The 14,057-nt window shown below is 36.5% G+C and overlaps 1 pseudogene; it reads left to right on the forward strand.

The window, feature by feature from the left end:
- The first annotated feature begins 12,634 nt into the window (after window positions 1-12,634).
- LOC113535755 (uncharacterized) lies at window positions 12,635-13,627 on the forward strand (annotated as a pseudogene).
- The last annotated feature ends 430 nt before the right edge of the window (window positions 13,628-14,057 follow it).

Here is a 14,057-nt window from a genome sequence, read left to right on the forward strand (position 1 = left end):
CAAGGTGGAGCATGTGACCAGCATCAAGTTCCTGGGTGTCCATATCTCTGAGGATCTTTCTTGGGCACTCAACACCTCCACCCTGATCAAAAAAGGAGCAGCAGTGCCTTTATTTCCTTAGGAAACTAAGGAAAGCTCACCTATTCCCGACAGATCCTACTGAACTTTTACAGCTCCACTATTGAAAGCGTCTTAACAAACTTGGTACGGCAATTGCACTGTCTCAGATCAGAAGGCCCTACCCAGCGGGTAGTGAAAACTGCCCAATACATCACTGGTGTCCAGCTGCCTTCCCTCAAAGAAGCTGCTTACAGAGGGTGAGAAGTATAATCAAAGACACCACTTACCCCAACCATGGTCTGTATGGTCATGGTGCTGAAGTGTACATGACCATTATGACTTCATCCTGAACTCAGACACTAAACTGTACACTCCCATTCTGACCTACGTTTAAAAAAAACTGTACTGTACAATATTAATGCTGTTTGCACTCTTAAATACCATTTGTCTTTTGTCATTTGCACTACCATGGTAACTTGCCTTTACACCTCATTCTCAACTTGCCTTCTTGCACAATTACTACAATTACTAATTACTACATGACGCTATCAGTATGGTCACCTAATAGTCACTGGATAGATATACCCCATTTCTCTGTACAATGCACCTTCTATATTTGTACACCTTGGCATTTGCACTGAGCTGGTCTCTAATTTCTCTACCTCATACTGTGCACATGTTTATACATATAGACATATTGCTATTTGCACTTCTTGTTAGATGCTAACTGCATTTCATTGGCTCTGTACTTGTATCATTATGTATCATGTATCATTAACATCTGCAAGTCTCGTTAAGCCAAGCAGGTAAAGTAAGATGGGTGATGTAAATTGTGGGTAAAAGAACACAGGATTTGAGGATGACTAAATAATCCAGTTGTATACATCACAGAAAAATTCCCATCTTCCCCTGAGCTGGCAGCACATGTGTGAAGCTACATGTCTAAATCAGCAGGGACCTGGCAACATGGGAATTAAGCACAATAAACTACAGAATCTAAATTTAAACCGGAACTGAGACAGAATTTATATTTATATATTTATTTGAAGCACATGTGAGAAAACCAATTTATCACAGCAGGAACTATGAAAGTTGGTCAGGGAAGAAGGAAAATTACTAAAATATTAAGTGTTGTTTGTTTTGAATGGAGTTCAACACAGGAATTGGATTGGCATTTACATTATTCACCAGGAAATGTCAGTTTCCTTTAGATTAGCACTGAAGATGTAAGGTTAATAAATAAGAAAACTTTTGTAAATTAGAGAATGATGGCTTGTCATTAGGGAAATATGACTAATGTATATTAACTTTTTGTTAATAAGAGGAAACGAGATGCAAATGAATGCACTGTCACCGTTGGCTAATGTCTGTCATTAAGTCATGATTGCGTTATTAAAGTTATTAAAAAGAGTGCGAGATGCATAACCGGGGCTCGAAGGACCAAATGCTCAATAACACACACTCAAACATCCTCAGAGAGTGTGTGTTTAATCCAACAGATCCTGATGCGCAGTAGTGTGCACACACCGGCGCGTGTGATATAAAGGTAAAAGCCACCACAGAGCTCATATGATGCTGAGCTCACCCGGGTGAAATTAATTTCACACTTAAACAGACCTTTGCGGTTCGTTTCAGGAATTAGGTGAGATGTGAAATACAGGGTAGAATGCCAGTGTTGTGCTCATAAATGAGGAATAAAATTATACTAATGCCAAAAAAGCTGCTGTTTCACACTGGATAGATAGATAGATAGATAGATAGATAGACTTAAACAGGTTTGTTTGAACTAATCAAGTTGGACAAAAAAAGAAATCAAAGTCATTAAGCTGCTGTCATTCAATTCTCATGAATCAGTAGTTAATAAGAATCTAATCATAAAATGAGTCTCAACAAGGAATCAAATTCATCACTTTATTTGATTCTTCACTTTATTTGATTTTTTCAAACTGATTGCAGTTCATTAAATTGATCAAATTCATTAAAACTAGTGTTGTTCAATTCTCATCAAACTGATAGTCCAAAATATCACAAAATGAGCCTCAACAAGGGATCACTTTCATTAAACTTCTCATAATTCAAAAGAATCAAATTGACACTCAATGAGGAATCAAATGATTAAAAACATGTGCAGCATGATTCACTTAACTGAATAATTTAAATAATACTTTAATAGTTACATAATCTAATCCCTAATGTATGTTTGCATTTGAGAACTAAATACGTCACTGGTGTTTTCAAAGGAATCTAGTGAGGAATTTAATGTGGAATCAAATGAATCAAATCTGGTGTGGATAACAAACAGGTTATTGTAATAAAATTTAATTGAGTCTATATGAGAATCAGATGTCATAGTTCAAAAGAATCTAATGTATAAAGTGTTAATTTAGGGACTCAAATTCAGCAAACTGTTTAGGTCCAATTTATTTAAAGGGCTTGTGTTAAAAAAAGAATGAAATTCATGAAAATGTGAATAGATTTATTCAGTTTATTTGGCACAAGAGTCTAACCACTAAAAATGCATCACATTGGTTAATCAAATGAATCAAACCTGCTAAAGTTTTAATCATTTGTAATAGTTAAAATGAATCAGATCATTAAAGTGAGTAACAGTGGGGAATTCAATTTAAGGAGTTTGAATAAAATTACAGGGAATACAGAATCAAATTCATCAAAGGTGGTGCCATTCTATTAATATAAAGAGATATTTACATAAACTGATAAAGTTGTTGTGGGGAGTCAAATTCATAAAAGTGTATATCATGGTGTAGTTTTATTGACATAAACAGATGTGTTAGAAAGAATCAAATTGTGCATCAATTGTATAGCTTGGTTCACTTAAAGTGAATCAGTTAACATGAATGAATTAATCAGAATCTAATTACTAATGTGAGTCACATTAGGGAATCAGATTAATTATTACTGGTTTAATTTGATCTAATCAATGATTCATTCATTGAATGAATTATAATTGGGAATCAAATTCATGGTGTAGTTCAGTTCATTTAAACATGTTTATTTGAAGGAATCAAAATGAGTCGCAATAGGGCATCAAATTAAACAAGACTGGTGTAATTCTACTGCCTATTAAGTACACAAGAATCTAATCACCAAAGTTAGTCACAATTAGGAATTAAAACTGGTTTAGCAGAAGGAAAATTAATGACTGAATGAAAAGTTTTGATCAAAAGCTTCAAATTAAGTTGCAGCAGGAATCAAGGGTGTTGTCAAGGGTGTAAACTGGCTTAATTTAAGTCATCAGCTAGAGTGAGTCACAGTGAGGAATCAAATTAAATTCATCTGTAGGATTTGACAGTAAACAACAAATGCAATTACAATACTTTATTATTGATTCAGGATGGTGAACTGAACTCAGGTGTATTCAAATAAGTCCTAATCATTCCAGTCTCAGTTTTTTTTTTCCTTTCTGCTGTAAGTGTTCATGGTGTCTCTGTCTTAGATCTAAGTGTCAAGGGTTTTTAATTAGCATCCATCATAAGAGCAGTGTTAGCTGTCGGCGTGAACAGTGAAGCCAGTTAAACACTCCTCTCTCCCACAGGGTTATGACTGGCAGGAACTGTGATGCTAATCATCTTGTTTTGGCACACTCTTTAAAGCTAAATCATTCATCTAATTTTTTTGCTTTCCTGAGAGGACAAATCTTTGATGAGACCAAATTAATGTGAGGCTGCTAATGTTTGGGGGAAATTAGATAAAGCCTCAAAACCAAAATCATCACGGCACAAAGAGAACATAGCAATTACATTTTATTTTTTCATCCCATGCGTTAAATTTGTAATTCAGTTTTTGTCAGTCATCTTCATAACAATTAAACATTACCCCAAATACAAATGAAAAAGTAAGTTTTTGATTATTTTTAAATAATCTTTACAATTATTTTGTTAAATTAATAAAATGACAAACACCATCAACACACATACAACCATTAACAACATTATAAACTCCAACAAAAACTGCATATACAGTGCGGTCAGTAACAGAAGAAATATCACCAGTACTCAAGATTCTCTCAGTTCAATGTACAAATATATGTTTTCAGCTGAGACTTAAAAATCTCCACTGATTGGTCGAAACAGATATAAAGGGGAGATTATTCCATAATTTGAGAGCAAGTACAGAGAATGCCCTATCACCCTTTGACTTTTGCTTAGACCGAGGGGCAGCCAACAGCATTTGATTTATAGACCTCAGAAGCCTAGACGAAATATAAAGGCTTAGGAAATCTGTAATATAATGTGGAGTCAAGTTGTGTAATGCTTTAAAAACAAATAATAAAATCTTAAAATCAATCAATAAATAAATACTTTAACCCTGTGCTATATAGAGGGTTCACTCAGATCCTTGAATTTAGCTTTTTGAAATTTAAGGCCTGGAATACCTGTAACATTTTTCTTTCTAAAGTGCTGAAAAGTGCTTGAAATGAAAAGCAAGTGTGAATTCTTATTTCATGTGTCCTGTGCAAAACCTAATGACAATATGACCTTGTTCTATCTGTTCTGGTAAACACTTTAAGCTGACTGAACTAGCTACATAGCAACTCATTAGCAATAGCCTAGCAATGGTCATGGTCAGACTGCTGTTTTTCCTCCATAGAACCTTTTGTGGCGGCCACTGCAATGAAATTTCAGACCCCTACAGCATAAAATGAAGAATTTCATTGTCCATATTTGTGTAATACACGTACAGTATTAGTGTTTCTGTTGCTAATCTAGCATTCCTTAACAATAGTCTTTTGTTGCTTTTACACCAGCCATATGACTATGACATCTGACAAGCAGTTGATGCTATTTCACCTGAGATTGAGAACTGACACTAACATGGCTGTCCCAAAACATCAAACTCAAGGCCCACGGGCTCAATATGGCCCACAATCTCGTTTCGTTCGGCCTGCGCCAAACTTCCAAAAGATAATATTACTTTATACTACTATAAGCTATACTACAGTGAATATAAAATTTCTACACACCCCTGTTAAAATTGTGGGTTTTTGTGATGTAGAAAAATTTAAACCAAGATAAATTAGATAAATGTCAGATCTTTTCCCAACTTAAATGTGATGTAGCAACCACAAAGTTCAAGTGAAAATCTAATAGAAATATTAAAAAAAAAAAAAAAAAAAAAAAAAAAAAAACCACATAGAATAACATGCTTGCATAAGTGCGCACATCCTTTTATAATGGGACATGTCTGTGCTCAGAATAAAACAATCACATTCAACTTAATGTTCATATATATATATATATATATATATATATATATTTATATATATAGATATATATATATATATATATATATATATATATATATATATATATATATATATATATATATATATATCACATTCAACTTAATGTTTATATATATATATAGAAATGTATTTATGTATGTATGTGTTTGTGTGTGTGTGTTCAGCGCATTTCAAGTTTGAGACTTCTGTTCATTTTTTTAAAAGGCAAGAAAGTTATTACAATTACTTTTTTAAATTCCCCTCAGTTTTGCTTTGAATGTCTCTGGTGGGGGACCAGATACAAACCTGAAATTTTCAGAGAAATAAGTCCTCTATAGTAGCATTCTGCTGTAAAGATGTTCAGTTTGAGATTCCACTGGTTACAGAACAAGGGCTAGTGGAAATCTAGGGATAAGCCTACTTTATTCATGCATTTTGAGAATTGAACAGATATAAGTATAACAAATAATAAAAATGAACAATATTTTACAGTTACTATGTCATACAATAGCTTATGCTTGTCAGTGAGGTCTAAAATGCCAATACATTTGATATTGGCAACAGTGAAGCATGATCTATCACAAGGTTCTTCAAACCTGCAGCGTTTAGCTCCAAACTCCAAACTCACCTGCCTGTAGTTTTTAGTAATCCTGAAGACCTTGGTTAGCTTGTTCAGGTGTGTTTGATTATGGTTGCAGTTAAACGAGATTTGAAGAACCCTGATCTATCATGTTGGTATCATCTATCATCATCCTGAGCCAAGATACTGAGGTTTCCGTAAACAGCCGTATAACCAAAAGTTGTTGTGTGCCATGACACAAAGATGGCAAACCAAGTGAAAAAAATAACTGGTGATTTTGCAATGCCAATAGATAGAGGTAATCACTCAAAAAAAAGGAAAATTAAAGATGGTCACACAACCTGTATTAGACCACTTGAGATGTAATGACCCCAATGCATAAAATCATGCAAATATAGGTCAAGAGCTTCAGCTAATGTTCACATCAAACATCAGAATGGGGAAAAATGTGATCTCTGTGACTTTAACCATGGCATGGTTGTTGGTACTAGATGAGCTGGTTTGAATATTTCAGAAACTGCTGAGATTTTCACACACATCAGTTTCTAGAGTTTACACAGAATGGTGCGAAAAACAAAAAACATTGCATGAGTGACAGTTCTGTAGGTGGAAATGTCTTACTGACAAGAGAGGTCAGAGGAAAATGGCTAGATTTGTTTGAGCTGCCAGGAAGGATTATAGTAATTTAAATATTCACTCCTTACAACAGTGGTGAGTAGAAAAGCATCTCAGCATGCACTAAATATTGAATCTTGAGATGGATGGGCTACAACAGCAGAAGATCACAGTGGGTTCCACTCCTGTCAGCCAAGAACACGAATCTGAGGCTATCATGGGCACAGACTCCCCCAATCTAGACAGTTGAAGATTAGAAAAATAAATCACTCTGTCGTTTTCCTGGTCATGCCTCCTCTGAGACACATGGAGCAAGCGAACTGTATTTTTCTGAACTGCTGCTAATACTACATTAGAAAGCAGCACTCTCAGAGCACCATCTGCCCTCTTCCACATACATGAGCTCACAAATGCCCACAATTGGCTAGTGTCACTCTGATATTGACAGAGAGTATGCCATGCCTCTCATACAGAGAGCTTGGCTAATTTTTCTTGCTTGGCTCCCAGCCACAGACATCTGTGGCCTCATTGGGAACTTGTGATTTTTGTGAATTTTTTATTTACAATTTTTGACTATTTAAAAAATGACTAATATTTTGATACAATTTTTGTCAATCATTTTTAAGGCATCAGGACATTTTTCACATAGTATGATGTATATATGGTAATGGTGTATGTAAACCAGCAGGCTGAAAGGACAGCCTTACAAAAAAAAAAAAAAAAAAAAAACAGAAACCAAAACTCACAGAGATGGCATCAAAGTGACAATTACCATAATCATCCCTCAACACTTCACTGTGGGAGGCAAATTTCCCAGCAGTAGAAGAAAAGAGCAAACAAAGCCAGAGCAACAGGACTGAGACAGTATTTTTAACCTTCAAAAAGATTAAGAGAAGGAGGTGGCAAGGAAAAAAGAAAAAAGGTGGATTCAGAGAGAAGATGTGAACAGAGCTCAGAGTGCTTAAGTTCAAGCCTGCTTGGTTTCCAATTAATTCAATTACAGTTTCAATTAGCAAACATCTGTGAGCTAAAGCATTGTCCTACACAGCGCCTCACCCGTCTCGCTGTTTAGAGCTCGATTAGATCAAGCACCAGTCCACTGAATTAATTATTCCCAAAAGTTAAAATGTTTATGGCCAGCAGCAAGGTCAGTGCAGGAGAGATAAAAAGCAGCACTGATCATTAACTTAGCTGATTACTAACACTGTAGCCTCCATTTTAGCTTGCCAGGGTCAAAATTTACTGAAACGGGCCTAAACACGCAGTTTGTTTAGGATTGATATGTTTATAGGTGGCTTCTTTACTACAATGCTTTCTGGTTCTAAACTACTATAAATAAACACACTGGCTCCTTTGTTTGGCTCATTCATGCAATTTAATCCAATTAGCCAATCACTAGTGAGCAGTGCGATGCATAAAAATAATGTAGATACAGATGAAAAGCTTCAGATATGTTAGTGGAAAATGTGATCTCAGTGACTTTAACCATGGCATGGATGTTGATGCTAGTATTTGAGAAACTGCCAAGTCTTCCTTCACACCCTCACACACTGGGTTCTACAGTGGTGGCAAAACCAGAGTTTTTTTTTTTCAAAACTAGAGGTCTGCTTAAGCTCCTCAAGCAGTGTAATAGAAATTAAAATAATTTCTGCACCAGTGTCCAGCAACACTTCTCAAGTTAATTCTCCCTCAAGAGTAACATTTGCATAGATACCATTGGTCTTACACCTCATAATGAGCTCACCTAAAAACTGAAGGAAAGGTGGCTTTCCTGGCTCAGTGGCACTAGGGAAAACAGTGGCTGCAGGTTCTTCTCTCACTGGTTTCTCAATATTCCACCCAGTGAAATAAACTTCGGATGGGGTAGTGAAAGGGGGAGGAAAGTTTTGGTTTTCTTTTTTTAACTGATTGACTCAGTTAACTCAGGAAACTGATTGACTTTTCTTCAGTTTCCTCAAACTGCATGTCTTTCCTATAGTCCTTCCTTTTTTCCTGGTTATGTCTCAAACCTTTTCCACCCACCTTAAAGTATTTCCCTGGTTCTTTCTCACATACCCTTCCTCCAGCAGAATTACTAGAGTCTTTCTGCTGTTTGGGAGGTGGTTTACTGTTGCAGGGGTGTAATTTTAAATGACCTGTCTCCTTATTCAGAAGGCCATTGTTTTGGGTCAGTTTTGTACCTTCTAGTTGAAGCTCACTAATCTGGCAGACTAATCTAACATCCTCCCCTTTATGACCAGACCCCAGCTGAGCTTACCATGCTTTGGTGGTTAACTGTTTGATCTCAGAACCCAGCATAGTATGGGGTTCACAAAGAGTGATTAATATGTTTGCAAGGATGGACACAGGTTATTAACAAACAGGGCTTTGATTCGAACATCCTTTTCCACACCTGGATAATCCTGTCCTGCAAAGTATACCACCTGCAAACAATCATAAAAAGCCTTAGGGGACTCATTCCAACCTTGGTGAATATGCAAGGCTTAGGCAAAGGCTGATGGAACATGGAACACAGAGTATTCAGCTCCTAGGGCCTGGCAGAGCAGGCTATAATCATTAAGGATTATATGTGACTGATGTCCTATAAACCTACATTACTCTGCAGCTGGTTTTCCTAAGAACAAGGATTTTACTAGCTGGTGTGACACCAGGTTTGTGGGACAATGCATAATCAAGGTCTTTGAGGTACAAGTCAACATTACTGTTAGGAAGCATTGGACTGAAATGCTCTGTCATGAGAAAGTTCACACAACTGCCACATGACCTCAGCCAGTGTAGCACAGGGACCAGGGGGCCTACAGAACTGGCCTTTAAGAATGCAAATTTTTTCACATGGTTTCACGCAATTCGTCACTTGTGATCACAAGGCACCCTGCAGGGGTTCACACAATATCTACCAGCTGGTGCATGGAATAACATACTGTAGCTCAACACACAGTACACTGAAAAAAATATGGAATATGTGGTCGGTTAGATTTAAGAAAAAATATTATGTATGATTTACATAAAAATATTATGTTTCTCATCAAAACGTTTCATTGCTTATGCTAAACTTAATTTAAACATGTTTCTAATTACAAGACTGAATTATTAACTATTATTCAATTCACATAGTACAGGTACTACTATATGTGTATTTAATATTTAAATTAACATGGCTAAAGAGTGTGGGTTAGAATAACATAGCAGTAATGTGGTTGTTGTAGAATGCCAGCAACTGGGGTTTGATCCTCAGCTCAGGTGAGAGTATGGATTCAGTGAGCTTTTTTTTAGTGTAGAAAGCCGATTTGTGTGTGCACATGTAAATATGAATATCCTTCCTCAAAGTAGCATTAAATGAATTCCATTTTCTCCTTTCTTGCTAATGGAAATTTTTGTTCTTTTCTTAGATTTAAAGTTTCACTATTGGAAAAACTGGTTTAAAGTGAACACAGAAGTACACAGGCCAGATCAGACTGCTCTTGGCCACTTCAACTTGGCAATCATTAGTCTTGAATCGATCTTTTAATATGCCTAAGCTTATAGATTATTACATTATTTATTTAACAAAAAATTAACATTATTCTCTGATAGTTTCTGGTAATTTGTTAACTGCATGTTTAATGTTGTGATTTTGAGAAAAAAAAAAATTATCCACGATAAAATATGAATAAAAAATAGAGTAATAATGGACACAAGTATTTAGTAATATGGACATTGGAAAATCCATTTACACGTGACTGCATGAGTGTAATGCAGCGGATCATTATTTTATGTGCTTTGTAAACGCACACTTCATTGCGCTCTCTGCAGGTATTCATGAGATAATTTGTACATAAATATTACTTAATTCAGTGTGCTGATTTAAAATATTACTCAATAAACAGTAGTGAGATATAACGTCGCAATTGCAGAGTTGCCAAATCTCATGCATGTACTAAGTCTTGAGCCAAAAAAACAAGACAGTACCGTGAGTTCTTGTGCTCTTTAATGCTTTTAAAACAGCATTTTTTAAATTACTTTTATTTTATATAATCTATAAATATTTTGAATTAAAAGTCATGCACATATTTCCATTTAGAAAACAATTTGTCATAACAGCAACTGAGTCGCTGTGGTAGAAAATTAGCTGTTTAGGTTAAGCTGCCTGCATTCTCCACCAAAATATGTAATAAAATTAGCAAATTAACTCAGAGGGGAAATTTTGCAAATTTAATATTTTAATAGCTGATCAACTATTCATCCAGCAATAAGTTGAAATTAGCATATTTATTAATTGTGCATGAGATATTAAATGCCATAAATGTAAATATTACCTCTGTGGCCACTGGCAATAATATCCTAAATATAGTTGTTGTTGTTCCTCTATCAGCTGCTCCATAGGGGTCGCCACAGTGGATCATTGGTCCAAGTATTTGATTTGGCACAGTTTTTATGCCGGATGCCCTTCCTGACATAACCCTCCCCAATTTTATCTGGACTTGGGACCGGCACTGAGAGCAGACTGTTGCATGCAACCCCAGTGGCTGGGGTTGGTTCTCTGGCCAGGAACCACATCCAGTGATCTCCTCGTGATGTTGGGGGCAAAAACTTCTGGAGATCTTGGTGAGTCCTAATGGATGAGGACTCCCCTGAAGTAGTTTGTTGATGAGGAATCTTGCAGATGTTTATTAAAGACAACTCCCAGAAGATGTTGATAGAAGAGAACTCTGTGTTGTTAATAAAAGAGGAATCACTGTTTCCTTTGTGTCTGAGGGTTTTAACTCTTTCCAGCTGGGCTGGCCCCAAAGGGCTTGCTCCAATCAGCAGGATCTTGGGGCAGGGTGTAAACTGTATTTTCCTCCTCTGACACAAATTAGCATACTGGTCTCTGAGTTATGTGCTTTTCTAACTTTCCACAAGGTAAAGTTAGAACTTTGGTCATGAATTCTGTAACACTGATGTAATACATTGTACTCAAATTTACTTTATCCCAACCCTTAGGAAATAAAGTAATGCTCGCACACATACCAAACATCACATACTTGCTGTTATTGATACACTCATTAACATTATGATATCTGTCAGATAATCAAAAGCATATATAATCAACTGATAATCATAATGAATAGGTGGATATAGGCATGATACCTATAAGGCATAACAATTAAAAAGGCCAGTTTTTAAAACTATGATGCATCATTTTAAGAGTAATTGTCCTTTCAGGATATGTAAGGTAACCTGATGCATTTGTTAAAGCTGGATTCTGAGGAATGTGTGAACAGTGGTGAACTTTGTGTTCCTGGGGGGGAAAGAACAAAGGTCTCATTACTGTCCCCAGTCTGCGTTAACCCTTTCTTGAAGCCTCCCTGGGGAGTCACCCCCCTTTTGGCCTTAGGTTGTCAGATTTATGGCTGAGGGTCCTTGGGTTTTATCCTGTGAACCAGCCATCTGGTCTTGGCAAATGGCCTAAATCAATAGGTATGCAGTGTTTCTTTTGGCTGAGAGCATTCATCCTCTGGTCAGGGATGTTCTAATGTTTGCACTATTGTTCACAGGATAGCTGAGATTAGGGAGACTCAAGCATTAATTTGGTTTCTCAGCGTCTGCAAATGTGGGTCCATTGTTTTGTGGTTCCTGTACCCAGTTCTAGCCTGTTATAGGCCTGCCTAGCCTGCAGTGTCTACAACTCATTCTCACTTATTGTCCACTTCCCCAATGACATCTTAATATCTGTATGGATAAATATTTCAAAGCAGTCCTTCAGGGCCACACTGGCCTCCTGAGTCCAGCTCCTCAAAATCCTTCTGGAGACAGGCTGCCTTTGAACTGCAGGAACATACAGAGGTGTTAAGAAGACGAGATTATGGTCTGATCTACCAAGTGGGGTAGTGTAATAGCTCTGTATGCTTATTTAACATTTGCATACAAAAGGTTCAGTGTTCTGTTTTCCCATGTAGTGCAGCCAACAAACTGGTGGAAAGTTGGGAGAGTGGAATCCACATTTACATGGTTAAAGCCTCCAGTAATTACCACAAAAGGTTTAGCATTTAGATTGACCTGATAGATAGGCCTAGCCTACAATATCTACAACCCATTCTCACTTTATTTTTCACACCCCAAATGAGACCTTGACATCTGTATGGATAAATGCAGTCCATATGTAAAGTCTTAATATGACCAAGATCAGCAAACTGCATTCCAAAATACATCAGGATAATGAGGTCTGCTGGAATTTCCACCTGAGAAATATACCGCCATCTGAGTTCCATTGGTGTACACGCTACATTGTGCACCATCAGAAGACTTTACAAAGAGCGAATATCATGCATACGTAATCCTTGCAAAATGATTAAGTTACACATGTCATACAGTATGACACTATCACAAATGTAAATATGTTGCAACAATGTCATGTTTTGTGTCTAAAGTGTCAAATATTTATTTAATGTTTTTCTCTTGATTTCAGGGACATTGTTGCAGCCATAGACAACATCTTTAGCCATAATGATGAACTGCAGGCAAATTCAGTGAAAAAACAGCTCTGGCAGGACAATGGAGTGGACATCAATGAATATTCCATTCAGAGGATCAGGGAAAAACTTGGGTGGAAGTATAGGAAAACTCAACGTGATCGTAGACATGATCATAGACAAAAAATAAAGAGATACGTCTCCAACAAGCCCAGATCTGGATCGACGAGAAGGAGACATTTCACGACGTCATTTTCACTGATGAAACAACAGTGGTTTTGGATCACTTTGCCACCATGTCATTTCGTAAGAGTGGCAGACACAGGTCCAAACAAAAGCTGAAACACCCACTGAAAATTCATGCTTGGGGAGCAATATCCAGACTGGGACCAGGACCTATTGCAATCTTCGAAGGGTTAATGAACCGGGCTTTCTTTGAAGATGCTATTATAAAAGAAACTGCTGCTCCCTACATTAGGGAAATCATCGGAATCCATCACCGTTTTTTCCAGCCCAATGACCCAAAACACTGCTGCAAGCAGAGTTATTGCTGCAGAGGGTATAAACTGGGTGAAGACTCCACCAAAATCCCCTGATATGACTCCCATTGAGAAAGTGCAGCATGCTCTGAAAGACTATATTTGGAAAAAAGCAAAACCAACTACAAAGTCTGACTTAATTGCTGCCATAATCTAATCAATGGATTTACTTGAGGGACTGTAATTAGGACTAGAAATCTGAATAACCAAAATTTTAATATAGCAATAAAAGATATGCAGCCTACAGTTATAATTGTTAATATATTATAAATTAAAATACTATTAAAAATAATTAATTAAATACAGTTAATGCTTATTTTTATGTTTATTTTTATATTATTGTGTTTTATTTTGTATTTATGTTTATGTTTACATAGGATATGCTACAGTGCATTTGTTATTTTCAATCGTTTGCTCTATTAAAATCACCAAGAATAATAATAAGTGAGTCGAGGTGATGTCTCTCCGTGTCTGTAATCTGATCAGCAAGCTTTTGCAGTGCCGTACTTGTGCAGGCTTGACGAGGGATGTAAACATTCACCAGAATGAACGAGGAAAACTCATGCAGCGAATAAAAAAGGCTTGCA

The sequence above is a fragment of the Pangasianodon hypophthalmus genome, chromosome 26 (genome assembly GCF_027358585.1).
Source record: "Pangasianodon hypophthalmus isolate fPanHyp1 chromosome 26, fPanHyp1.pri, whole genome shotgun sequence".
Taxonomy (NCBI): domain Eukaryota; kingdom Metazoa; phylum Chordata; class Actinopteri; order Siluriformes; family Pangasiidae; genus Pangasianodon; species Pangasianodon hypophthalmus.